Below are 26,155 nucleotides of genomic sequence, written 5' to 3' on the forward strand. Positions count from 1 at the left end.
ATGTTAATTATTACATTATGATTTTTGGCTCTCTCTTCTCAAAAGAGAAAGACTTTAGCAAAAAGTATTACCTTACGGAGAGAAGAAAGTGCTTTATCTTCTTCATTCCATTTACCAAAAACTTCAAAAATATCTCTTTATCTAGTAAGTGTTATTTGGAAGTTCATATAAGAAACATTGTATTTAATGCATAGTTTATTGTATATTTTCATACTTTACTGTTCTGGAAAGTATATTGTTCTAAATAAAAAGTAGAAGTTGTCACATAACTCCTTTAGAGTGGTTAAAGTCAAGAACAATAGTTTCCTTCCAAGAATGTGAAGCTATAAACCTGCGGTAGGGAGGCATGACAGCCATACTCAAGATTCAGTGCCTAGGTGAACAGCCTAGGTAAATAACAGCTCTTAGAGAGTAATGTGTAAACCAGGGCAATTCCCGTCTCTGGGTAGCATACACACATGTACACATACATGTGAATACTTGTAGTTCAGGCCATGGGTCATTTTTTAAAAATCAGTTTTCTCATCTTCTTCATGGAAGAAACATGTTCTTGAAATTTGCTCTCTATTTCAAACATCTAAGCATTTTGAGGAGGAAATCTTATGAATGTTTGTTTGTGTGCACCAACCTAAAATATATTGGAATTCTTTTTGGCAATTGTGTTCAAAAACAACTTACCAGGTACTCAAAGTAATATGATACTTTATAGTCACATTTTTATGTTGATACTAAATGGTATTATCCAGTTTGATCCCTCACTTTATTATCCTCAGCTCAGAATAACTTTTGGCTATTTCAAATATGCTTCTAACTGTTAAAAAATTTCATTCCTTCAAGAGTGAAACTTTAAGGATGTGTTCCAAAGATGATGGTAGTTCTAAAGAGAACAGACACTGCCCCAGACTGCTTCTCTCCTCTAATAAAGAATTAGAAGCAACTGCAGCATTGTGTAAATAACTAGTCATCAAAAATTCATCTCTTACCAAGGGCACACATTCTTTGTTGTTTAGAGTCACACTGCGATTATGGAGAAAAATCTCAAGGAGAAGCATGTGAAGTACTTCATATCCTTGACATTGTTGTGATTTGACCAAAGATCCTGTATTCTTCCTTCAGTTTCACATTTAGGAAAACGAGAGTCCCAAAATAATAAAGGCATATAAGAGCAAGCCAGTGACTACCATTCTATGTTACCAATGAGTCTGCCTCTGTTCCTCTACTTCCCTATCCCGTCTAAAATCCCTCAGATACTTGATGACAGGCAATGATAGAAGGCTGTGATTTGGTGGGATGCATATAAGGTTGAAATCAGAAGACCCAGTTTGGGATCTGGGTACTGATCGTATGAGACACTACCTTTGAAAGCACATGTACAATACCCGACAACCAATTGGCACTTAAATGCTGATTTTGAATTTGAAATTTAGAAGTTAAAGCTTAAAAAAGTCAAGGCTTACTATATTTTATACATACAGTTTAATGATGGGATAAAAATATGTGCTATGAGAGGTCAGGCTTTTAATAACCCAACACAGTGAATCTCTTAATTGTTAATGAAAAATATATAAAAAGATGAAAGAATCCAGTCTATAATTATTCTGCCAGATCATGAGGTGCTAGCAGGTAATTTTAGAATGTTCTATAACTGTGCTTTAAAACATAGATTGCATTAAGTCAGGGTAGTAATTTTCAGGTCTCCCATGGTAGGATTAATTTTTTTAATATAGAAATGTCCCATTTGCAATGCAAAATTTCTGCATAGGTTAGATCACTTCTACATGCTCTGAGTTTCTTTATTTCCATCTATTGATGCTCATCCATAGGATACATGCAGTGCACATATGTGTACATATTCACACACAAGCGCACTAATCAGCACGTGAAAATTAAAGCTAAGTAGGCATAATCAGTCACCTTTTGCCTTATAACTTGGGTTTTAGGAGAAAAAAATCTCTCTATTTTTCCTTTTGAGAAAACAATGGGGAAATGTATTAGCATCCTCTAATTTATTGGCCTCGTGCTGCCCCTTTCTTCCCTCATATGTAAACTTTGTAATCTTGCCAAGGTTACCTAATATTGGCATGTCAAATGCAGATTACAAACCCCCATGGGCTGGATTCACACTGGTCTCTTGGCTTTTTACTGAACCTTGCATAGACTTGTCACTAGTTTGATGTTAAAGCAAATAATACTGACATCCTTGGTAAGCCTTGGTAAGGCTTTTGCGCTGAGAATTGAGGAAATTTGACCACAATAAACATGCTGAGAATAAAATCAGGCACCGCTGTAATTGTTAGGTCAGAGGCAGGTAAGCACAATTATTTTTGCACTGAACAAAGGCAGGTGGGGCGTAAAAGGCTCTGCAGTGAGAGGGCAAAGTGTGTGAGGGCTGGGGATGCTCAATCTATAAGCCCACACGTGTCCAACACCCACATACTGCCTCCTCTATATTTTTCCCCGTACGCTATTGTTTCTTTTTGTTTTTAAAAGCAGTCCTAAATGGCTTAGCATTTTTCCCCTCCTCATATTTCTCTCTGTGCTCACAGGCAAGTACAATAAATTAAGCATATCTAAGGATTTAATGCTCAAAATCACCTTGGATAATTGGCTTAAGGGCTTCAAGCATGCTTTTCCCTTTGTTTCTTCGTCTTAATTCTATTTCTCCTCTGAGGATACGTCTGTCAATAATTGATGGAGCTTTCTTGGGTAAATGAGCTGTTGCTTGGGACATTATAAATCATACTTGGAATCAAGTTTATTTTCAAGTTGCTTCTAAAGTCTTGATGCTGTGCTAACTGAATAGAACATGCTAAATGTTGGAGGGAATAGTACAAACCCCTCAAGTGCTAAAAGCATAAGCTGGATTTAAGAAAACAAATGGAATTGATGCTCTTTGTTTTACGAGGAAACTATGTTGGTTTGGCAAGGGCCTTCCTGAAAGAAATTGCTTGAGTACATACTATGTGCTGAGTACTGTGAGCTGTGATTCACTTAGGGTGCCTGAGTTAATCCTCACAGCCGACTTGTCTGACAGGTTTTATGGTGATTCTTTTACAGGTGGGCAAATTGAGTGTCACTTTGTACACAGTGTACACAGTGAGCAAGTGGTAGACCTGAAATTGGAATCAGTTGTACTTGAAGTCCTTGCTCTTTTCACTCCACCGAAAGTCAGACTTCCTCTGTGACATGGTCTTTAGTCTGTGTTTCATGATGTCCTGGTGTTTTTTCATGTGTTTAGTACTGAGGTTAAGGCCAGAGGCCTCTATCTCTAAAACTTTTCTAGGTCTCTGACCTGGAAAGAGATACAACTCCACTTTTCTCTGGTTTGCATAAGATGGCTTTGGCATGAAATTTTGATTAAAAAGGTTCTGCTGCTAAAAGACATTTGAAAACCACAGCTTCATGAGAACAATAAAAATCTACCTTATAAAGACATTAGTACATGTAAGAACATGTCTGATATATTAAAAAATTGAGAAATATTTGCTCCTTTCTCTGCTTCTAAAGAAATACCCAAAGAGCATTCTAGAATGGCCCTACTCTAAGCTTTGCTGCAGGATGAGAGCTAAGCTCATACTTAAGAGTCCTAGGTTTTCATTTTTGCTCAGACATGAATCTACTGTGTGCTAGTGTTTCCCCTTCCTCAGTTTCCACATCTGTGGTCTGGAGATAATAGCGCTTGCTCTACCAACCTCAGACCTTGTGTGATGATGAAAACAAGGTAAAATGAATATGGCTAAAAATAAGGTATTGTTACACTACATTTTCTGTTTTTTAGTAATTAATTGAAATGTCTTAAGATTTCAAAGCCAAATACTGCATTGAGTGTACTTTAGCCTGGGACAGAAGGGGCTATAAAAGACATAAAACCATTTTTAAGAACTTACTTAGAATGCTTATTTTAGAGATAATGGTTTATTAAGTTCATAATCCAACAGTGGAAAATTGTAATGGTGGGAAATTGTAAACCACCCCACTATTCTTTTGACATTGTTTCTGTAAGTGCTGACTCCTGACTAATAGGTAGCTTGTAGATGAACAGCACGTTTGTGTAAGAATCCTAGGAATTAATTTCAAAAGGTACAGACTTCAACCTTCATGCATCTTAGCTCCAGGAGATTTGCTGACCTTATTCCACGGAGCCAGGATGATTTGAATCCAGGGTGTCTAAACCAGGATGACCCATACTGGACCACCACTTGCCTTCACAGACTATGCTGACTTGCATGTAGAGAACTTTTCAACTCCTTTCCTTGATCTCTTTGTTCTGTTCCCCTCTCTCTCCTTATAAAAACCTCTGTCTCCATGAGGCAGAGATGGGCTTTTTGACATGAGCCCCCCATCTTCTAGGTGGCTGGCACCCCAAAATAAACCACTTTCCTTTTGAGTATTGGCTTTCCTAGAAGCAGGCAGCCAGACCTGCTTTTGGCTATAATAATATCTGCCCTTGAGTTTTAGTTATTCACAGTATAGGCAGTTGCTAATTTTCAAACTTTTAGTGCAAAGATATAATATGAATCACTTGCCCTTTCTCTCTCTTTCCTGATAATGAATCAGGGTGAGTATATGCTAGATTTGAAAGGATGAGTTGATTTATGCTGATTGAGGTCAGGAGGGGTTGTTTACTGAATGTTTTTTTGACTCCATTCTTCCTGCCTTCCCTGTCCTTCTTCCTACTTTTCTTCCCTTCTTTCCAGCAACATTTATTAGATACCAACTATGTACACACAGAAATAAAATATAGTATCTGCCTCAAAGACTCTCAGTACAGCTCTAAATCAATATACACTGTACTGTGATCAGTCCTATGCTGGGGGTCTGCCTTACTCTTACTTGACAACATTACTAACACCATGGGAGCCCAGAGGACAAGATGCCCTGTATCTGGGGGAGGTGTCACAGGTTTCTGGATGAATGTTTAGCTACTAACAGCATGAGTGATGCATGGTATACCTCTCCCCATTTCTTTCATCACTTGGTTTCTAATACCGATGGTCCCTTACTTATGATGGTTTGATTTATGACCTTTTGACTTTATGATCATAAGAAAGCCATTCACATTCAGTAGAAAGAGGCTAGGCCAAGCTCTGATGTTTGGTAAATTAGGTGTATTAAATGCATTTTTGACTTATGATATTTTCAATTTATAGGGATGCAACCCCATTGTAAAGCAAGAAACCTCTGTATTTTTATTTCAACACACTTGAAACCTATTCATTCTCTTGGTCCCTGTCAGTCCCTTGGTCCCTGAGGATGCTCCTCGGCCAAAATCTAGAGACCTTTCCATATTTCCTGCTCTCTTGTTTTATCCTGGCTATCTGGTTTTTGACTTCACAGAGATCTTAAACATATAGACACCTACCTCCCTGATTCTTTCTTCCCTTTTCTCCTCTGTGCCCTTTACACTTTCCTTCCTCTTATTTTATCCCTTTCTCATCATCTCCCTCTCCCTTCTTCCCTTTGAGAAATTAGGGTCAGGGAGGTTACACTGGTTATATGAGATGTGAAGAGAAGAGAATTATGGAGACAGTTGGGAAGAAAACATAATCAAGAACCAATAATTTTATATTTTAATATTTTTTCTGCTCTTCACGGAATCCTCTTCAGATTTTCTGTAACATTCTTAAATTTAATTTTCAATTATTCAGGCTAGAAGGAGCAAATAATTTCTAAGTAGTACCTTTGAGGGCAAGCTCTTTTTCTTATAGACAAGATTGCAATTGATAGTGCTAGTCTGGGTTGTGCAACTGATGTCACTCGACAAAAATCAGACCTATTTTTTAAGGGTTCTGTTCTTGGGAGGCATTCTGTCTCTGTCATTATAGGATAACATCTCCAACAAGCACTTCTGGCAGCAGGGGCTAAATATGCAGCACCCTTAAGTGCAAGGGTTTATTTGCTGTGAATGAGAATGAGAATTAAACTATAGAGAAAGTTTTAAATGAAATTTGCAGGAGCCCTCTATCTAGCCACATGCCTAATTATGTGCATTTTTCCCACAAGGCTGTATTTCTTATTTTGAATCCAGATAGTGGGCCTGTGCTGTCATAGCAGGTCCAGGTCAGGAGGACTATGTGTCAATGTTTCAAAGTGGTTGCCAGAATACATGTGTCAACGTTTCAGAGTGGTTGTCTATAGAGATACACAAGGCATATAGTCTTTGGAGCCAAACTGCCAGGGTTCAAATCCTGATTCTGTCTGTGAGTTTAGACAAGAGATTAATCTCTCTAAAAATAAACCATCCTATTTTTAATCTGGGGCAAATAAAATTATCTTTGTCTAGTATTGGGTGAAGATTAAATGAGATAATTAAAGCTCTATCTAGCCAATGATAATGATGATAGCTGGCATTTACTGTAAGTTTTGATATATCTACAGAAACCAATAAGGAAGTTTAGGACATTAAAGGAAGACAAGCTTTCCCTGATTGTCCTGCAGTTAGGTGTTTGTCCGGGTGAATTTATATTATTCCTTTTAGTGTTTTTCTTGGAGTATCACTAGATGATCATACTAGCTGACTTTGAGACACACTCTGCGGTGACTCTTTTACCTCCAATGGATCATTTAATCCTCCTCAGAAATACGTGAAAGTATCCCAATAGCAAATATGAAACTAGTGAGTCTTATAAATTTTAAGTATTTGTCTCAAGCATCAAAGTTATATCTGTTTGCCACTAAAGGCTGTGTTTACCTTCTACATAGTACTTTTTGATCATTCAGTTGTTATCACCAAGTAGCTCATCTTTTTTGAAGTCATCTGTCACTTCCACACTAAACTTTAAAATGTTCCCCTTTCTATCACCTTTGACACTTACTCAAAATTTTGGCTGTTGATTTACTCACTCTTGTGTTTTCTGCATATTCAGGGATCACATCCTTCAACCTCTTTGTCCATGAGAAGTGTGCTTTGCAAATCTAAACCTATCCTTCCTCTAAGGTCAGGCTCACCATCTATCTTCCTACCTGATCCTCAAACATTTGCTGGGAGTGAAGGTGCATATCATGCCTAGTTCCACACTGATCTCCCCTTTAGTGAATTCTTATTTGTGCAAGTTAGAGCAGTACAACACTGCATAGTACTTAGACATTTTTACATTGAAATCATCATCATTGTCATCATCAAATTATTGAAAATTTGCTTGGTACTAAAACCTTTACAAGCATCATCTCACTCAATGTCATGAGACCCCTATTAGTGAGGTATATCAATTATACTTCTCATTTTATAGACAAGAAAATTGAGAGGTTTTTAATTTTAATTTATTTTATTGATTATGCTATTACAGTTATCCCACTTTGTTCTCCCCTTTATTTCCCTTCACTCAGTATCTCCCTCCCACCATCACTCCCCCACCTTAGTTCATGTGCGTGGGTCATACATGTAAGTTCTTTGGCTTCTCCATTTACTATACTAATCTTAACCTCCCCCCCTGTCTATTTTGTACCTACCATCTATGCTTCTAATTCCCTGTACATTTTCCTCCCCCAGCCTCCACTGATAACCCTCCATGTGATCTCTATTTCTATGAATCTGTTCCTGTTCTAGTTGGTTTCTCAGTTTGTTTTTATTTTTGTTCTGTTTTTTTTTTTTTAGGTTCAGATGTTGATAGTTATGAGTTTTTTTGTCATTTTATTGTTCATAGTTTCGATCTTCTTTTTTTAGATAAGACCCTTTAACATTTCATATATAAGGGCTTGGTGATGTTGAACTTCTTTAACTTGACCTTATCTGGGAGGCACTTTATCTGCCTTTTCATCTAAATGATAGCTTTGCTGGATAATCTTGAATATAGGTCCTTGCCTTTCATGATTTTGAATACTTCTTTCCAGTCCTTTCTTGCTTGCAAGGTTTCTTTTGAGAAATCAGCTGACAGCCTTATGAGAACTCCTTTGCAAGTAACTTTCTCCTTTTCTCTTGCTGCTTTTAATATCCCCTCGTCTTTTATCTCAGATAATATAATTAGGATATGCCTTGGTGTGTTCCTCCTTGGGTCCAACTTATTTGGGACTCTCTGAGCTTCCTGGACTTCCTGGAAGTCTTTACCTTTGCCAGATTGGAGAAGTTCTCCTTCATTATGTTTTCAAATAAATTTTCAATTTCTTGCTCTTCCTCTTTTCCTTCTGGCACCCCTATGATTCACATGTTGGAATGTTTAAAGTAGTTCTGGAAGTTCCTGAGCCTCTCCTCATTTTTCTTTTTTTAAATTCTTGTTTCTTCATTCTGTTCTGGTTGAATGTTCATTTCTTCCTTCTGGTCCAAATTGTTGATTTGAGTCCTGGTTTCTTTTCCTTCACTGTTGGTTACCCGTATATTTTCCTTTATTTCACTTGTATAGCCTTCACTTTTTTGTCTATTTTGTGACCATACTGAACCATTTCTTTGAGCATCTTGATTACCAGTGTTTGGAACTCTGCATCTGATAGATTGACTATCTCTTCATCACTTAGTTTTATTTGGGAGGGGCTTTGATCTATTCCTTCATTTGGGCCATGTATTTTTTTTTTTTTGTCTCCACATGCCTGTTACATAGTAAGGGGCAGAGCCTTAGGTATTCACCAGACTGGGGCAACCCATTTTGCTGCATTGTAATGCTGTATGTGTGGGAGGATTCCAAGAGGGAACTATGCTGCTTGCTCAGCTCTCCACCCGCTTTCAGTCACAACTCCCACTACCTAAGCAAATTGGGCCCTTCTGGTGCTGATTCCAAGGTGGGTGATTTTGTGTATGTTCTAGGACCCTCTGGGTCCCTCTAACAAACTCTCCTGTAGGGCTGGAGGTTCTCCTGCCTCCTCAACCCCTACAGGCTTTTTAACTCAGAGGTTTTGAGGCTTTATTTCCCTGTACTGGAACCCTGGGTTGTGTGACCTCTCTCACTCCCCAGTTGTTCCTCATGGTTTATCCGCATGTAAATGTGGTACCACATGCTCCACCAGCCTCTTCTTCACCCATCTTGGTTCTCCAGCCACCTTCTTGCTATGAGTCCACTCCACCCCAGCTGCCCATCTCTGCCCCTCCTACTGGTCTGGATGAATGTTTCTTCTTTAACTCTCTGGTTGTCAGAGCTCCATACAGTTCTATTTTCTGGCACTTCTGGTTACTTTTCATTTTTAAATTTGTCATTGTCCTTTTTTTGGGTTGTGCAAGCAGGTAAAGTCTATCTACTTCTGCCTCCATCTTGGTCAGAAGTCCTGAAATTGAGTTTAAGTGACATAGACAAAGTCACAAATGTAATGGACCCAGGGTTCAAACAGCTTTACCCCAGAGCCCAATCTCTTATTAACTACATTTTGCCATTTGCCCTAGTCCCATGCTTTCAAATATAATGTTAGGTGCCCCTAGAGTTAATTATGTATTGCCAAGGTACTTAGTGAAGAGAGTTTCACTGGTTGGCTTGTTCAGTGGATGTTTTAAGCATCTAAATTGTGTTTGGCATTAAGGATAGTATAAACATAAGCCAGTTCTAACCCTCATCTGACTTTCTTCACAGGAGCATATCAAACAACTCAACCATAGAAAGTGTTTCACTGTCTCTCTAGACTATGGAATGAGGGATGTGGAGCGATTGACTTCTAATCAAAGAAGGGGGACAAATCAATGGGTGTGTGTCCAACACCTTGAATTGGTTATATTAAGATTCCACCACTCCACTTCTGGCAGTCAGTTGGATTTATTAACCCCATTTACCTCAACTACTTTTGAAAGAAAGCATTTTGGTTTCTTGTATGTCTGAAGAAAAATGCATGCAACTGTTTTCTTAAAAAGATAAAGTTCCACATGAAAGAGCAGATCATTAACTGTGAGGATATGAGACAAGGGAAATTACAATGTAACCTTTTTTTTAAAAATATAAAATCAACATAATCATAGTTATTGGTTTGGGTGTTTGCTATATGCCAGGCATTGCTCTAAACACTTTTTGTGTACTTAGCACATTTAATCCTCACAATAACTCTGTGATGTATAAATAATTATTTTCAAATTATCATAGATTTATAGATAGGTTCAGAGAGATTATAGATTGTGTCTAAGAGTCATTACTTAGTTGGCCTTACACCACTGGCCAAACTCTAACCACCTAAGTGTCCATATTGTCTCTAGTAGGTTGGAAAACATGGCAGATAACATCTCCTTACATGTCTTGATGGGGAGGGGACAGAAATAGGAACAGAAAGAGAAAATATTTGTTGAGCTCCAAGTATTGTGAAGGCACTTTATATATGTAAAACTCCTTAAGGTAATAATTATTTTTACAAATATTTTACTTATTTATTTTTATACCATGGAATACTACACAACGACAACAACAAAAAGAAGGAACTCCTATCTTTTGTGACAGCATGGATCATACTGGGTAGTATTAATTAAGTGAAATAAGCCAGGTTGTGAAATACAAATACCATATGATCTCACCTATAAGTGGAACAAAACAAACAAGCAGGTAAAATAGAACCAGAGACATGGAAATAAAGAACAAACTGACAGTGACCAGAGGGGCAGCAGGAAGGGGAAATCTGGAAAAAGAAGAGAAAAAGTCAAGTCAAGGAACATATGTAAAGGGCTCATGGACAAGGACAATGGTGGGGGACTGAATGTGGAGAGGGGTGAGCTGGGCAGGAGAGAGTAATGGGGGAAAAAGGGGAGCAACTTATTGAACAACAATAAAAAATTTTAATAAAAAAATTTTAAAATTTATTTATTTATTTTTAGAGATGGGAAGGGAGGGAGAAGGAATAGAAGAGAAACATCACATCAATGTGTGGTTGCCTCTTGTGTGCCCCCTACTGGAGACCTGGCCCACAACCCAGGCATGTGTCTTGACTGGGAATTGAACCAACGACCCTTTGGTTTGCAGGCCAATGCTCAATCCACTGAGTGACACCAGTTAGGGCTATTTTTTTCATCTTACATTTGAGAAAACTCAAAATTCAAAGTTAAACTCAGCTTTGAATCAAGTTGTGTTCTTTCCACCATTCTGGAGGATTTATGTAGGAGACCCTTCTTATTCCATAAGTTATCTGTTATCCATGCTGATAAGGATAAGAAAAGGAAATTCTACGCTGATTTCCTTTTGGTAAAAAGCATATGTCCTAGAACCCTATTTTTGTAGACTTGATAATGAAAGTATATTTGCTACAGAAAAGAGAATAAAAATGAGTGGAACAAAAGATGATTCACTGGATCCAGTTGAAAGGTAGTGCTTTTCAGGGTTTTGTGTCTTGTTTTTCACTCTTTCATCAGCTCACTCTATCAGGAATCGAGAAAACCACTTTTTCTCCCTGGAATTTAGTTTCTACAATGGAAGAGTTGGATGAGATGATCTCAATGTCCCTATTACCATACAATTCCATGATGGTTTTAAGGCCAAATTGCATAGGGTTTGAGCTTTGAAAGGCCCTTAAGAGGATTGTTTTTATCTGCTCATCTCTCCACAATTTTATGGATCTAATCCAGGCCCCCACATTTCTTGAATTCTTAACTCATCTTTATAGTATCTTTAATCTCCAGTGTTCCCCTAATACCCCAAGCAAGTATCCTATTTGAAACATTCTTATATTATATAAGACCAAATGGTCCACTGAAAAAATTCTTACTCAGTTAATGTCCTCTCATGGGGAGATACAGAACTATCATGAGCATGGGGTCTGTGCTATCAGGTCTCACTTCAAAATTTTAATAATGATATCTCTCTATCTAAAGCATGGATCTGAGCAGGTCACTCTGCTTGAAATCCTTTAGTGACTCCATCCAGTTTGTAGACTCATATCTAAATTCTTTCCCTCTCCTCTTGGTTTTGTCCTCTGTGCCCAGTTCTCCTTGGACTCACCATGCTGTTTCTCACCTTTGAGTCTGTGCCCTCTGTCTACCATACCTAGACTCCTTGCTTGTTCTTCAGTTATTATGTCTCAGTTCTAGTGCCACAGCCATCAGGCCATTTCCTTCAAGCTAGATGGGTGCACTTCTTTGTTCTTCTGGTAATAAATACCATCGCCTCCCTTTATATTGCAAGTGTCTATTTTGTCTGTGCTCCCACCAAACTGGGAGCCTGTTAAAGAAACAAATTCTGTGTCTTAATTATTTTTTTAATTTACAGTACCTTGCATGTTCTCTGGAACACAGTAGGTACTCAATAAATGTTTGCTGAATAAATATGTTGATCCCTTAGTCATAAAAAACAAACAAACAATATCTAATTGTTAAGACATTCTTCTTTACATTCAACTGAAATTTTCCTCTTTGTTGGTTCAAATTTTGACCCTGGAGTTTATTCAGAAAAGTGCCTTTTCTTCCACTACAATACAACCTTGTAAGTGTTTGAATTGGGTTAACTCTTCCATTCTTTAAGCTAAATATCTTTTGTTTTCCCATCTAGGCTAAATATGCTTAGTTTTTTCATGTGTCTTCTTTTGCCTACCTCACACATCTCCTCACCTTCCTGGCTAGCCTTCCTTGCTTGTGTTCTAGTTGATATCCTGTCTCTCTTAAGATGAGATGCCCATGTCAGAACTCAAGATTCTAGTAATTATTCCAAGTGGCAAGCAGCCCCAGAGGAATGATGCCCTCTTCTGCCCTGTATACTAAATGTAAATGTTTCTTTAAAGTTGCATAAGGTAAAAACTGACTTAGGTAATATACATTTAATAAAATATATGTACAATAATCATACATACAACAAAATATATTAATATTTTTCAATATAATCAAATGTAAGTTAACAAAAATAACGAAAAGTTTGTAGTGCTTTTAGCTTATCAATCTCTTACAATTAACACTGGAAGGGATAAGAACAGATGAAGAAACTCTGAGTGGTTATGTTACTTTTGAAAAGGCTTAATAAGAATGTGCCATAGCACCTTTGGCCCCATTTATCAACACAGCTGAAATGATAATGGAATAAAGTTTCTATAAATTTGACAGCAAACAACAACAGCAATAAAAAGGAAGAAGATTAGTGGTAGGAAATAGCTTAGGGCTGGGGAGCTTGAGAGGAAAGTGGGAGTGACTGCCAAAGGTATGGCTTTTCTTTGGAGGATGATGAAAATGTGCTAAAATTAATAGTGGTGATGACAGCATACACTGTAGAAATATAAAAACCCACTAAATTGTATGGTATCTGAATTATTAATATATCTCAATGAAGTTGTTTTTAAAAACCTAAAAAAAAATCAAACTCCAATAAAAAGTGTGTGGTGGAGACGCGATTGGATCTTAGACTGATGGTAGAGTTCTTTAGAGCAAGCACCATGTTCTAAATTGCCGGCTACACATGGATGCCCCCTGCGTCCTCTGTAAACTTCTTGAGATGAAGCGCAAATTGTACTTGCTTCTAAGATAAAGGTACTTGATTTTTATTATGCTCTCAAAGGAATCCTTGACCTCATAGAGGTTAACAATAATTGTGTTAAAGGTAGACTTGACTGACATTGAGCTTGTTGTTAATTCATACACCAAATTCATTTCTCTATGTATTGCTCTTAAATATCTTCCTACATATGTTTAACTGGTTTCCTGAATCCACCTTAAGCCTAGAACACTTGGACTTGCTGAATTGTCTTAGTAGTTCCATCTGTTTCAGGGCCATTTCTTTTCATCACCACACCTCTACTAACATATTTGCTATTTGCTTAAATAATATGATCAACATTATCTCTTGATCTTTAAATCAGTGCTGAAAATGCGGTCTGACTTGGGGGACAGTAATGGCTATGAAAGTGGTTTGCAAAATCTGTGTCTCCTTTGCATTTCTTTTTCTCCCAGGTTGCTCAGGTTTCTCTCAGCATGAAAGAGTATTAATGTCTAGATAATCCGCTGTTCTCAACCAGCAGCAGCCTGGCTGCCCCTGTGATTCCTGATTTCTGAACGTCCACTCTTCATGCTCTTTTCATGAGGCTTTGTCTTACAGTAGGGCGTTTTTTTTCTCTTGGACTGTTACTCCACAGGCCCTTCTATTAAAGGTCTTCTAGTTAATTGGGAGTTGTTTTCTTCTTGCAACCCCTTTGAAGCACATCTTATTTCCCTCCTAACCCCCCAATGGTTTCTGAGAAACCCAGCTCACACCTGGTATCAAGTCACAGAAATGAGAACAACACCAATTTCTTTATTTCTTAGCCTTCGGGCTATTTAAAATAAAAATACAACTCTGATATTAAATGTGGGACAGATTGTAGTTTTTCTGTTTATTTTCCAGCAGACTTGTAATATGGGCTACATTTAGGCCCATTGATGAATTTCTTTCCAGAATAAAATTTATTTCAAAAGAAAATATTTAATGGCTTTAGATTTTTCTGTAAGCTTTAGAATGACTTCTTATCTTCTGTGTGATTGGCAATAATCTATGTTTTTGCACAATTTTTAATCTTTCGGGTCTCCTATCTACCTTTTGTGGTCTCTGATTCTCCTCTTTGCTAACAATAAGTATTGATTTTATATTCATGATTTATAGCTTTTATTTTACTTCATTTTTAAAATCCTCACCATAGGATATGTTTTTATTGGTTTTAGAGAGAGAGAAAAGAGAGAGAGAGAAACAGAGAGGAAGAAAAAAACATCGATGCAAGAGAGCAGCATTGATTAGTTGCCTCCCTCACACACCCTGTCTAGAATCAAACCTGCAACCTAGGCATGTGCCCTGACTGGATATCGAACCCACAACTTTTGATATGTGGGGTGGTTCTCCAAAAAACTGAACTGGCCTGCCAAAGTATTTTATACATCATTTTTCAAAGTGATTTTTTTCCATCTGTTGACTGATTCTGATTCCCACATTGAATCACCTCCTCCAACTTTCTCCATTAGCATCGTGAACAATTTTCCCTCAAACTTTATGTGAATCATCTCATATTTTTGTCATTATCTAGAGAATAAGTAAACATTGGCTCATAACTTTTAATAGCCTTAAGTGTCAACCCCAACTTCACTAGCAAGAAAATGTAAAAGTGGTTCCACAGTAACCACCAATTTGCTTATTCTTTTCTAAGTTAGAGGACACTTGGCACTTTGGCCTTTATAGTGGAGAATTATAGGAAACATGTTTTAAATGTTACTGTTCCTAAGACTGTTTTTCAAAATTCTCATTATATAGTTAAAAAAAAAAGACCCAGCCTTGGGTTGAGACATAGCTGGATCACTTACTAGTTTTATTACCTTAGCTGCCTCATTTTACCTCAGTCCTCAATAGTCCCACTTTTAAAACTGGGTGGTAATGCTCACTTTGCTACTGATGAGGGACTATTTTTAGGAATGATTGAAATGAACTGTGTGAAGCACTTTATAAAATATGAGGTAGTATAAACTCAGGCAAAGTAGAGCCAAGAATTTTATACTCTGGTCATGCTCAATATCAATACTTTAATTTCTATAATTAGAGGTTTTTGAATATCTGCTTATTTTGCTCATAAGCCTCAGTGCCATGCTCCATTTCTTTTACTCAATCTCTCCCCTGAGTACTCACTCAGGAGCTGGTCCCTACTTTAGTTTTCATTCAATTTTTAGCTACTTCCATGACAATCAGTGCTCTAGCCCTATCCAGGCATTCTTAGTGGACAGCATTTTACATGTGGTAAATAGCACCACTTGACCTGTATTTTTTACCTCATTCATTATTTGCTTTGAGTCCAGGTTTATTCTTGGGATTTGTTTTGGTTCGTGGGATAGTTGCAGTTGTGATAGAAGCAGAGCCTTAAAAACTGTGTTTGTGACTGGGCTTGCTCACTCATGCATTTGTTAATACCATGTGGGAGGAATTCCAGCCAAGATGGAGGAGTAGGTAGATACACTTTGCCTACTCACACAACCAAAACAAGGACAATAACAAATTTAAAAACAAAAATAACCAGAACTGCCAGAAAATGGAACTGTGTGGAAATCTGACAACCAAGGAGTTAAAGAAGAAATGTTCATTCACGTTGGTAGGTGGGACAGAGACAGGCAGCCTGAGCAGACAGGATGTGCAGCAAGGCAGCAGCTGGAGAACCGGACAGGTGAGGCAGCAGTTGGTAGAATGGACAGTCCCAAATTCGTGTGCAGATAAACTGGGAGAAACAACTGGGGAGAGAGACAGACTGTACAACCCAGGGTTTCAGCACAGGGAAATAAGCCTCAAAACCTCTGACTGTAAAAACATGTGGGGATTGCAGCAGTAGTGGAAACTCCTAGCCTCACAGGAAAGTTTGTTGGAGAGACCCACAGGGTGCTAGAACGTACATAAACCCATCTACCCAGGAATCAGTGCCAGAAAGGCCCAATTTGCTTGTGGGTAGTGCGGGACATGACTGAAAGCTGGCAGAGAGCTGAGCAAGTGTCCTTGTTCCCTTTTGGATTCCTCCCTCAAATGCAGTGCCACAACACAGCAAAGTGGGTTGCCCCACCCTGATAAATACCTAAGGCTCTGCCCCTTACTATGTAACAGGCATGTGGAGACAAACAAAACAAAACAAAACAAAATATGGCCCAAATGAAAGAATAGATCAAAGCCCCCCAAAATAAAACTAAGTGATGAAGAGATAGTCAATCTATCAGATGGAAAGTTCCAAACACTGGTAATCAAGATGCTCAAAGAAATGGTTCAGTATGGTCACAAAATAGACAAAAAAGTGAAGGCTATACAAGTGAAATAAAGGAAAATATACGGGTAACCAACAGTGAAGGAAAAGAAACCAGGACTCAAATCAACAATTTGGACCAGAAGGAAGAAATGAATATTCAACCAGAACAGAATGAAGAAATAAGAATTAAAAAAAAAATGAGGAGAGGCTCAGGAATCTTCATGACTACTTTAAACACTCCAACATTAGAATCATAGGGGTGCCAGAAGGAAAAGAGGAAGAGCAAGAAATTGAAAACTTATTTGAACAAATAATGAAGAACTTCCTCAATATGGCAAAGGTAAAGACTTCCAGGAAGTCCAGGAAGCTCAGAGAGTCCCAAAGAAGTTGGACTCAAGGATGAACACACCAAGGCATATCCTAATTACATTACTCAAGATTAAAGAGAAGGAGAGAATCTTAAAAGCTGCAAGAGAAAAGGAGATAGTTACCTACAAAGGAGTTCCCATAAGGCTATCAGCTGATTTGTCAAAAGAAATCTTACCGGCCAGAAGGGGCTGGAAAGAAGTATTCAAAATCATGAAAGGCAAGGACCTACATCTAAGATTACTCTATTCAACAAAGCTATCATTTGGATGGAAGGCAGATAAAATGCTTCTCAGATAAAGTCAAGTTAAAAGAGTTCATTATTACCAAGCCTTTACTATATGAAATGTTAAAGGGACTTATCTAAGAAAAAGAAGATCAAAACTATGAACAATAAAATGACAAAAAACTCACAACTATCAACATTTGAACCTAAACAAATGAAAACAAACACAAATATGAACTAAACAAACAACTAGAGCAGGAACAGATTCATAGAAATAAAGATCACATGGAGGGTTATCAGTGGGGGAGGAAAATGTACAGAAAATTAGTAGCATAATGGTAGGTACTGTTGCATCCGCCGTCACGAGAAACAGTTTCGGAGACTTTCAGAATTTTCAAGATGTTACTTTATTGGCCAAATTTTACCTGCGCAGGGGTGAGCTCTCTGAGTGTCCGAGGACACTATGCTCAGGAGAGCTGCAGATGAGAGCCGCGCCCCGGCGCTCACAGCTATGTCCTTATATAGGGGTATGCAAGCAAGCTTTGAACAGAAGCAGATGTGGCTGTTAGCTATTGGCTAGCTCTAAACAGCTGATTGCCATTGACTTATTAGGGAAATTGGCGGTTAGCCCTTTTAGGAAGTAAAAATTTCCCTGCTCCTGGTCAGCCTAACTTTATCCGGGGCTCATTCGGGACTGTCCCTTTTCAACATCTGTTTTGGACCTCAACAGTACAAAGTAGACAGGGGGAGGTTAAGAATAGTATAGGAAATGGAGATGCTAAAGAACTTGTATATATGACCCATGCACATGAACTAATTGGGAGGAATCCTGGTGGGGGAGAGGGTGCACAGTGGAGGGGAATAAAGGGGAAAAATGGGAAAACTGTAATAGCATAACTAATAAAATATGTTAAAAATACCATGTGAACATGCCCAGGTTAGGCTGCTGGTCTCAGAAGAAGAAAAAGGGACACATGGACTATACTGCAATGTTCAGTCACTCCCATTGAAGCCAGCCTATATCAGCCAACAACCAGCTGACCCTGAATAGGTCAGCATTCCCTGTAAATCGGTACAACCACCTAACTGACATCCCAAGAATGTGAGCACAAACATTTATTGCTATGTGATTCTCAAGTTTTGTGGTTTTTTGCTACACAAACAACCACATTTAATTGTAGCAATAAAAAAAACAAATACAGTAAATGCCATAACCATTTTAATCTCTGGCTTCAAGGATAGTAGTATTAAAGCTTATGATCCTGTAAATGTATCATGATAGGAGAAACTAAAGTTCCATAATTAGTAAAGGCCTAAGGAAGTAATAAGTAAAATGCTATTAAATATATTTCATTTTATTACAATTTTTAAAATTATATTGATTATACTATTACAGTTGTCTTGATTTTGCCTCTTAGCCCCCCTCCAACAAGCACATCCCATTCCCTGAGGCAATCCCCCCACCATTGTTCATGTCCATGGGTCATGCATATAGGATCTTTGGTTACTCCATTTCCTATACTGTATTTTACATCCCCATGGCTATTCTGTATATACCTATTTGCACTTTTTTTTTTTTTTTTTTTTTAGAGAGACGGGGAGGGAGGGAGAAAGACAGGGAGAGAAATATCAATGTGTGGTTGCCTCACACAGGCCCCTCACAGGGGACCTGGCCTACAACCCAGGCTTGTGCCCTGACTGGGAATGAAACTGGTAATCCTTTGGTTTCCAGGCCAGTGCTTAATCCACTTACGCACTCCAACCAGGGCCTATTTGTACTTTTTAATCCCCTCACATCTTCACCCATTCCCTGCACCTGACTCCCATCTGGCAACCATCAAAATGCTCTCTGTATCCATGATTCTGTTTGTTTTTCTTGTTTGCTTTGCATGTTTTTAGATTTAATTGTTGATAGGTGCATATTTATTGTCATTTTATTATTTATAGTTTTGATCTTTTTCTTAAATAAATTCTTTTAACATTTTGTATAAGAATGGTTTGGTGATGATGCACTCCTTTAGCTTTTTATGATCTGGGAGACTCTTTATCTGCCCCTTGATTCCAAATGGTAGCTTTACTGAGTAGAGGAATATTGACTGTAGGTCCCCGCTTTTCATGACTTTGAATATTTCTTGCCAATGTCTTCTAGGCTGCAAGGTTTCTTTTGAGAAATCAACTGACTGTTATGGGAATTCCCCTGTAGGTGACTAACTGCTTTTCTCTTGCTGCTTTTAGGATTCTCTCTTTTAATTTTAACCTTTGGCATTTTAATTGTGGTATGTCTTGGAGTGGGCCTCTTCACACCATCTTGTTTGGGATTCTCTGTGCTTCTTGGACTTGTATGTCTATTTCCTTCACCAAATTATGAAACTTTTCTTTCATTATTTTTTTAAAATAAATTTCCAATTTCTTGCTCTTTCTCTTCTGCTTTTGGCACTCCTATAATGAGAATGTTGGAATGCTAGAGTTGTCCCATAGGCTGCATATACTATCCTCATTTTTTTAAATTCATTTTTCCTCTTGTTTTTCTGATTAGTTATTTTTTGCTTCCTTATGTTCCATATCATTGATTTGATTCTCGGCTTCATCCACTCTAATGCTGTTTCCATATACATTGTTCTTTATTTCAATTAGTGTATCCTTCATTTTTTGACTGGATCTTTTTTATACTGTTGAGGTACTTACTATGTTCCTTGAGCAGTTTTCTAACCAGTGTTTTGAGCTCTGCACCTGATAGATTGCTTATCTCCATTTTGTTTAGTTCTTTTTTTGAATTCTTGATCTGTTCTTTCCTTTGGGCCATATTTCTTTGTTTTTTCATTTTGGCAGCATTCCTATGTTTATTTTTATGTATTAGGTGAGCTTCTATGACTGCCCATCTTTGTAGTGTGGCCTAATGTAGTAGGTGTTGTATATGTAGGTTCCAGTGGCTCTGTTTCCTCTATCCCTCAAGCTGGGTACTTGAGGTACGTCCTTCATGTGGGCCAAGTACACCCTCTTCTTGTAGTTGAGCCTTGATTGCTATTGGCAGGTCAATGGGAGGGATTTACCCAGGCAAGTCAGCTTCAAGGACTCTCTGTGACCACTGACCACCAACCTCCAACCTCTGTGGAGGATCAGGCATGGTGGTGGTGCTCTGATGTGGTCTGGAAATGTCCACTGGATGTGCATGCTCTGGGATTACCCAGGTGGTGCAGACTAAGTTCATTCCCCATCTGTGTTTTGCCTAGGGACACCGTGCCTGAGCTATAGAGCAATGAGAGTTGGCTGCTACTTCTGCTGGGCTTGGAGATTCCCAGGTAAAGCCATGCTGTGAATCTGGGAAGGCTGCTGTTTGTGCCATGCCTGGAGCCATTTAGCAAGAGATATGGGAGCTTGGGGCTTTCTGAGGCTTGCTGTAGATTGAGAGGATTTAGGAAGTTTTGAAGCATAAGCCAAGACTCCAAGGGTAGGGCAAACAGTGTTAGTCAGTTTGATGGAGTCTTAGATATGGCACCAGGCTCTGTGGCTCTGTGGCTCTGTGGGTTTGGTTCATAAAAGGGGCAATGGCCTCTGTTCACCTTGATATTAGATACTTCAGGTACTTCCCATATGCCATTGGTGCCTTTCAAGCTGATACCCTGGTGCTGGAGCTCTAAGAAGTGAGTCTGAGTAAGTCTGTGTGTGGTTCTTTAAGAGGAACTGCTTGGGGCTCTTGACTCAACTCAATCCCCACTGGTTTTTGCAGCCAGAAGTTGTGGGGACTGATCTTTCTGGCACTAGAACCCTGGGCTTGAGAGCCTGGTGTGGGGCTAGGACTCCTCACTCCCAAGATATCCCTCTGGAAAATGTATCCACCACATGTGATTGTGCGTCCAGCCTGAACCACATCTCTGCCCTTCCTACCAGTCTGGATGGATGTGGTTTCTTTAATTTTGTAGTTGTCAAATTTCCATTAACTCATTTTCTGATGGTTCTGAGTGATGGTTGTTCTATATTTTCGTTGTAATTTTGATGTAGTCATGCAAGGAGGTGAGCCCTGTCTGCCTAAACTGCCATCTTGACCAGAATCCACAAATCTAAATATATTTTAAGTGAGCAGAATCTTCGACATGAAAAGCCTCCTGTGGAGGGTACCCCATGTCTTCAGTCACCTTTAATAGTTAAGAAGAAATGAATCACACTGTGATTTGCTGAGGAAGAATGTCATACAACTGCTGTGCTATTCAGAATGCATCACTTTTAAAAGTTTTGTGTGGAGCTACTCAGTCTAACATCCAATGTATTTGTACTCCCATTACTCTCCTTTCATTTTCAGAAAGTGCCAGCAAAATTCTTGTGTAATCGCTGGCCTCTTCACAAATTATCACAGTACTTAAGGACACATTTTCCAAGACCTGTTCTCTGATCTGTGTATTAATAAGTTAAATGTATTTCATTTCTCTTTCTAGCCTTCATAGATCCACTCATATGGTCTACAAAAGAAGAACGTAATGCATGGCTTTAGTGGAAAGACAACATATGAAGCATTAACTGGTACTTACCTACCTCTCTTGACTTCTAATCCCATGATGCTGCCCATTTCATTATGTTTGAAGATGTGTGAGGCTGACATTCTACATGGTGAAGCATAGGACAGTGGAGGATGTCGGGAAAACAGAGAAACAGGTAACAAATTCCTGGCTTTTAAAGTTAAAAGCCTCAAATCATCTTTTTATATTTTTCCTTTGTCTCTCCTCTTTCTCTCCCCTTTCTCACTAGATAAAGATGCTCCCAACTGAAAAGAGGGAAGGAGGATGGTAACTGAAAAATGAGAAACAGTCACAGGTTTTAGGACAGAGTCCCCATTTGGGGCCAACTACCAAGTGATGAGCCAAGCAACAGGCAAAGAGACTGTAAGAGCCCTGGAATAAATGTAACAGTAGAGGAAACCAATGCTATAGAAGACATTGCTACAGTGTACTTATATTTGGGCTCTGTTCTACTGGGTATATGGGCATTCTTATTTCCCCTCTTCCTTGATGATAGAAATGATCTTGTGACCTGGCCAATAAATTGTTAATGGAAATGAAGTGGGTCATTTCCATGTTCAAACATCTAATTACTGGTGCTTAACTTTCCAGACTGCTTATCTTGCGAATCTGGAATGCGCCAATACATGAAAGACAGGTGTGGAGAGTATTGTCTTGAGTTTTACTTGAGTAAGGAATGAAATTTCGTTGATCTTTTGGATTCATTACTGCAGTATAACCTACCCTGTCCTGAGTAGGATAAGTGCTCTCTTTTCTATGTGGATGGCTGGAAGGGAGGGACATCACAAAGGTTCTCATGCCATTCAGTGTGGGGGCAGTGGAGTAGAGAAGGCTACAGAGCATGTCAGAGGTAGAGAGAGCTTGATAACTGATCCTAATTGTCCTATTGCCCCAGAGAGATGTGGGATAACAACTGAGATTTCCCCATGTCCCAAGTAAGGATGCATATTTTTTCACAGAGAGAAATCTGGTTATCTAAAGGCTTTCAAGGTAATGACAGGGGATGCTATTGTAAGTCGTGGCATGGGATATTCAGTCTGAGATCCGATGAGTGGACACTCATTTGGAGGGTGGAAACACTAAGAACTAAATATTATTGTTGCTTATATCAGTGGGTATCAACTGTGGACAGCCATGGAAACATTTCCTCATAGATGTTACATTACTGTGTGTAAACACTTCAGTTAGATTCAACCATAGAGAGAAGAGAGAAAGGGGAAAGGCCAAATTCAATTGAATATAATACTGAAATAATTTAGAGAATACTGAAGTGGTTGACTTAGAACTTATAAGTGACCTGATGCAGACCCCGGCTTGGGGGGTCCGCCACATTATGAATGAGATACGAGACATTCACATGGACTACCGAGTCCTGTGGAGGAAAGGGCTAGTGGCTTCACTCTCAAGAGGAGCCAATAGCTGTGGCCTCCTCCATGACAGGCCTTTATTTCCTTTCTGGACCCATTACATGATGGTCCTCATTTACTATGCACAGGTTTGCTTTAGGTGGTTACCTTTTACAGAAAACAAAGGAGGGGTTACTGCTAATCACATCACAGAAGAAGGATATTTGCAGATGCAAAGGGAAAAGTGGTTGAACTGGTTACACTCCATAGTGGGGAGTTTTAGCATGGATTTTAGGAAGTTACAGTAAGCACTATCTGTCTCAATTCAGGGCGAGGGAGTTTTTGCAAAAGCAAGTCTCAAAGTGGCCTAGGTACATTGCAGGACTGATTACCCACAGGGGAACCTTTCTGTGGATGTGGGTCTTGTGCATCTCTGAGTAAGAGCTGGGCTCATGCCACACAGAATGGTCTCCTACAGTCACCAGTTTAAATTTTCTCTCAGGAAACATGAGGTCTTGTGATAGAAACTACTTCAGAAAGAGAAAGCTCTTTATTTGTAGATCTGATCTTGTGGTTATGAAAATCATATATACCTTGTATTTTTGTGAAAGGACTGAACTAACCAGAATTTGAAACAAATGGGATTTAATTAATTTATAGAGAAATACAAAGCCACACTATTTCAGAAATTGATTGTGCTTGTTTGTGGTGAGGAACTATTACATGCCTTACCCAGTTAGAACCCTTCTGGGCCTCTCGAGATCCTGGACTTGACCATTACCATTGAATGTTGGGCCATGCCTGTCCAGCTTGCCCTGTGCATCAGGCACTTAGCCTTCTGGATTCTTGTGTTTGGTGAGTCTCTGGCCAGGTGCTGGTTGCCTCTGGAAAAAATGGTGGAATCAGGCCACTGTGCCAAATGATTAAACCGCCCAATTACTCTTGGTAGTCAGCCCATAACATTGGACACAATATTGGATATGTCAAACAAATTCTTTTGTTGGTTAGTGTTTTTTTATTGATGTAGAGAACTCACCTAAAAAAGTATTTAAAGTAATACATATGATTAAGATACCAACAAAGGTATAGAGCACCATTCATGCCATGCTTCTCATTTGATAAGTACTCATGAGAAATATAAAATTAAGTTGCAAATGCTCTTAGATTAATTGGGTAAAATAATTGTACAGCCCTGGTTGGTGTGGCTGGCCTGAGTGCTGGCCCGTGAACTAACAGGTTACTGGTTCGGTTCCCATTCAGGGCATATACCTGGGTTGTGGGCTGTGTCCCTGCTTGAGGGCGTGTGGGAGGCAGACAACAGGTGTATCTCTCGTACATCAATGTTTCTCTCCCTCTCTTTCCTTCTCTTTAAAAATAAACATATAACTTCTTAAAAAATTATCCTACAAATGCTAAGAATGTGGCAAAAAGGAAAATAACATGCCAGGAGTGATGTAAAAATCTCAAAAGGAGTTGAATCATGAAGAAACTGGTTTGTAAGCATATTAAGAGAAAGCCTTTATTAAAGCTACTTAACAATTTCATGAGGAAGATTTATGCACACTAATAGGTGAGAAAACTGATATTCAGAGAATAATTTTTAAATATTAGGTAACCAGTGAAATTATAGAAAAGTTCTTTGTTTTGTTTGTAACCATTAAATCTGGGCTCTTTTACCTTAGGACCTTTCTGTGTAGACTTTATACCACCTTGTTTGGTGGTTTAGACTCTTCCTATTCTTCTTGGTGCTCCTGATAGGTGAGATTTCTTTAGATAGACTTAGGTGAATATTATCAAAGTTTTCACTTACTTTTTTCTTGGCTAGACTGTAGTGTAGGGAGGGAGGTTTGGGTGCTGAATTAGGAAAACAAAATCCCCATCTATATTTGCTTATGTCAGTGGTTTTCAGCCTCTGGTATACATTATAATCATCTGGGAAGCTTATAAACCTTACTGATACCTGGGACCCACTTTAGCCCAGTTAAATTGAAATTCATGGGGCTTGAGCCTGAGCATTTAAAAATGATCCTAGGTGATCCTAGGTGGCAACTGTGTTCTTTCATGGGATCTTGAGGAAAGTATTCCACAGATCCATGCACAGGAGAATGTGGCATGGTAAGCTTATTTGGGTGGAAATACAAGGGTTTCCAACCCTTCTGGGTTTCTAACATCCTGGGTTTCCAATATCCCTTCTTCATCTGTCCTGCCATGAAAAAAGTCCACTCTTGTCTTCATCAAGGCCAAAACAAAGGCCAATGTCCAGAGTTTTTGTTTCAAATTAGTGCTTAGTCCTTTGGAGCCTGTATAATCTGCCAGTCTTCCGCAAGCCCCAGGTGGCAGCTAAACCTGCATACTGCCAAGGAGAGAACACGAGAACAAACAGGGTGGGCAAGAGAGGAGGGATTTGTTCCATTGGGAAGGAGATACTTTTTCAGAGTAACCCATCAACTTCCCAACCTTTCATGGGCTTACACCGGGCCCACCTTCTAGCCAATCCAATCTTTTCCCAGGCTAGACTGACAGGCCTCTGTGTTTGCTATCTTGGCTCTTATTGTGCATGCCTCATAGAAACACCTCCCCCTCCTCCATTTTGACTTACAGTGAGCATGTGCTCACCTCCCCCCTTTATCATTCTGTTTCTTCCCCCAGTGATCTGCAGAAAACAGGCTGGTGTTTCCCTGGGAAGTGTGTGGAGCTGTAGTTTCCTGGTGAGAGAAGCAGACTCATGCTCCCCAGTTGATTATACTTAATAATGTTTAATTCCCTTTGCTCCCTTCTTTTATTATCTAGCCATCTATGCTAACAGCCAGGCTAAGAATCACTGGCTTAAGCTAACATTTTAACACATTGAAAATCAGATTCTACAAGAGGAAGCAATTAACGCAGGTGCTAAGTTGTGCTAAGCAATCTGTGATATCAAAACAAGTAATCATCAGTAGGAGGTAAAGCAATGAACTCTAATCAGTCATTAAGAAAGACCACTGGGATCTGTACTTCAGGATATTATTTCCAGAACTTGAAAAATGAATAAGCTCTCACTTTTATTGTAGTACTGGAATTGAAATATCTTATTATTTCTGATTTTTAAAATGAGAAGAGAGAAAATAAATGAGGAAACTGTGTGGGGACTGATGCTTTGGAAGTTTCCCATGCTTTCATATTTG

The sequence above is a fragment of the Artibeus jamaicensis genome, unplaced genomic scaffold (assembly GCF_021234435.1).
Source record: "Artibeus jamaicensis isolate MK-2021 breed Jamaican fruit bat unplaced genomic scaffold, CSHL_Jam_final scaffold_1964, whole genome shotgun sequence".
NCBI lineage: Eukaryota > Metazoa > Chordata > Mammalia > Chiroptera > Phyllostomidae > Artibeus > Artibeus jamaicensis.